The sequence below is a fragment of the Acomys minous genome, assembly GCF_964271855.1.
Source record: "Acomys minous genome assembly, chromosome: 14".
In the NCBI taxonomy this organism is placed as follows: domain Eukaryota; kingdom Metazoa; phylum Chordata; class Mammalia; order Rodentia; family Muridae; genus Acomys; species Acomys minous.
The window spans coordinates 46,214,264-46,217,503 of NC_140496.1; the positions used below are offsets into that span (position 1 = coordinate 46,214,264).

General features: G+C 49.3%; 1 long non-coding RNA gene across 1 annotated transcript; it reads right to left on the reverse strand.

Moving 5' to 3' along the window:
• Positions 1 to 272: 272 nt before the first annotated feature.
• Positions 273 to 2,861, reverse strand: LOC311583687. Its single transcript, XR_014774637.1, has 3 exons — positions 2,519 to 2,861; positions 1,539 to 1,601; positions 273 to 1,061 (listed from the first exon to the last, which is right to left on the reverse strand). It is a non-coding gene; the product is annotated as an uncharacterized lncRNA (long non-coding RNA).
• Positions 2,862 to 3,240: the final 379 nt, after the last annotated feature.

Here is a 3,240-nt window from a genome sequence, read left to right on the forward strand (position 1 = left end):
GAGGCAGCAACGTGGCTCAGTGGGTAACAGCCTGGGAGACAACAACGTGGCTGGGTCTGATGATCTGGCTTTAATCTTCAGAACTCACATGAGAGAGAGAACCAATTCCCACAAGTAGTTTTCTCATTTCCATATGGATTCTGTGTCACACACGCACACACACACACACACAGATGCATGCACGCACATACTTATACACACACATGTAAAAGAAATACCTAAAAATTAATAATAAAAAATTTTTAAATGAGCCATGCATGATGGCGCACATCTTTAATCCCAGCACTCAGGGAGGCAGAGGCAGGTGGATCACTGTGAGTTCGAGGCCAGCCTGGTCTATAAAGTGAGTCCAGGACAGCCAAGGCTACACAGAGAAACCCTGTCTCGAAAAACCAAAAAAGCACCGCTTAACCAGAAGGCAGGAAATAGAGCCAGAGCGGCTGTCTCGGGAGCCTCGGACTCCTCAGCCAGGGCCAGCCACGGTCCCTGGTTTTCTTCTGGTCATTCTTGGGCCCAGGTAACAGCGACTGATTCAACCTCCTTCGATCACGCGCCTACCTGGCGTTTATTTAAGTGAACATTTCTTCCTGCCAATTACAAAGGCGTTCACAGGGGATAGTTGGCGAGATGTTTCTGTCATTTAGTCATAACTACGTTGCTCATTGCTTTGGAATATTCATCTCTATTTAGAGTAACTATAACACTGTACTTTGCAGAGGAAATGTAGCAAAATTAGTCACGAGCCGTGAGTCAATCCAAGCCAGAAATCACTCAGAGGTGTAGCGCAGGGAAAGATGAGCCAAGCGCAGGCATCTGCATGGAGATGTGCCTGAGCAACCTGAGCAACCTTTACGGTAAAGAGTCGTCTGGCTCCAGTGTGTCTACACAGCAGCAAAGAGCATATTATAGTCGACAGGCAAGAAGGAAGCCGACAGGTGGCCTTAGAGACGTTGCCCATCCCGGAAGAACGCTTGCCAAGCCCTGGAGAGACACTGTGCTGAACGGTCACTAGCGTAGAGAAAGTTGGGATTTCCACACAGGAAGAAGCTGTCTACTCGCTGCTATGACATCGGGCAGTGAGGAAAACAAAAGGGTCAGCGCTATATTAGGCATCCCAGGAAGAAGATGAGGTTCAAAGACCGGACCCTGGACTCTCTGCTCCTTCCTGGTGTGGAAAAACAACTTCCTTCCCCTCTTCCCATTCCGTTCTTTTTCCCCTTTCCTTTCCTTTTGCTCCCCCCATCCCCGCCCCCCCCCCGCTCCCCCGCCACCTCTTTTTAATCCTCCAGCCCGCTACCTGACCCTCACCATGCCTCTGCCCACTCTTTCTAATTTTTTTGTAAACATGGTCTAGCTATGGAGCCCAGGCTGGCTTCAAACTTGAGATCTAGGATTGCCACTACACACCACCACAGTTTAGAAAGTCGGGTTTTCTTTGGGAAATGAAACCAGGCAGCTTACTTTAAGAGCAATTGCCCTAGTGGAGGAAGACTGGGACACGAAGACAGTTTGGTTGTCAATGAGGTGGGACCACTCACCAGGATCTTTCCACAGTGGCTGGGACAGTCCACCGTCTCATCAGCAGTGTATATAAAGATTTTCTTTTGTCAAAAAAAAATATTTTTAACAAGTAAGTAGTTTGTCCCTACTGTGTGCACGCCAGTGTTAACAGCTAAGAGGCAAAGAGAGAGAGCTTGGAGATGAAACGCGAGTCACAGGGGTAAGATAAAATCAGGGGGGCAGCAGAGGCCAGGGGAGTCTGGGAAAGTCAGAGGAGTGCGATGGATGATAATATGGCTTCTGAGGTCCAGCAGACTACACGAGCTGTAAGGAAGACAGAAGGGTTATTTTGGCTCACAGTCTGCCACAACGGAAAAGGCCTGGGAGCAGGTTACCAGGCAGCTGGCTGGTCACGTTCAATCAGCCCTCAGGTGACGTGGAGAGGGTGGTGTCTGCGCTCAGCTTGCTCTCTCCTTTGTACTCAGACAGGTGGGTACCACCATGCATGTGGCGTATCACACAGCTAAATATTCCTCGAAGCATCCTACAGACATGCCCCAAGATACGTTTCCATGGTGATTCTAAGTCTTGTCAAGTGGACCATGAGTATTACCCATCACAAGTTCAATAGACTGTCCTGATGGTTACATGGTTGCCCCAGAATGGACAAAACTGGCCAGCACTTTACCCGTTGACTTCTTTTCTTCTTGAGACAGCGTTTCTCTGTGTAGCCTTGGTTGTCCTAGACTCACTTTGTAGACCAGGCTGGCCTCGAACTCACAGTGATCCCGCTGCCTCTGCCTCCCTGAGTGCTGAGACTAAAAGCATGCATCACCATGCCCAGCTACCCATGGACTTCTTAAAGATATATATGTGTGTGTGTGTGTGTGTGTGTGTGTGTGTGTGTGTGTGTGTGTATGTATGTATGTATATAGATAGATAGATATATTTGTATGTTGTGAGATATGTGTTCCTGTGTGAAATATGAGTGCATGCATACCACGGCATCTGTCCTCACCTTGACTTGTCTGATGCAGTTTCTTGTTTGATGGCTGTCTACACCAAGCTAGCTGGCCCAGCAGCTCCCTTCCCGCCTCACTGTAGGAGCGCCAGGATTGTAGGCATGTGCTCTGTGGCCAGCTATGTATACATGGGTTGTGAGGGTCCAGACTCAGGCCTTTCTGCTTGTCTGCTTTACTCACCAAGCCATCTCCCAGCTCATCAGCAGGATTTTAATACAGCTTTCCTCCTGAGACGGTGGGTTGCCCCATGAGCCGGTAAGACATGGGATGGGATGGCTGCTGACAGAGACAGCTCTGCAGAGCAGGAAAGCCTGAAAGAAATGACAAGACAGTCGTGAGCAAGACTGAGCAAAGCAACGTGTGTTAAACCTTTACTAGGGTTTAGCAGAGCAGGAAAGTGTGTCATTATGGACTAGTTGCCATGGTTTCCTGTGTCCACCCAACAGTTCTCAATACTGTTATCTGCTGGGAGAGAATGACGTAATCTTGGTATAGAGAATAGAAAAATAGTGCGCCCATTTAAAACAACAGAGAGCAAGAAAATAGTTTCCGTCAGCCCTCCCAACTGGAGGCTCCCGGCTGATGCTCACCTGCGGCTGGCCTCTCTCATCTCCCATGGAGGGCTTCTCTGACCACCCAGGCTGTGAGCTCTGCTCTGCTTGGGAGGCAATACGTCTGGGAGCCAGCCTGTGGCCACCTACATGGAGAGCAGTGCCTG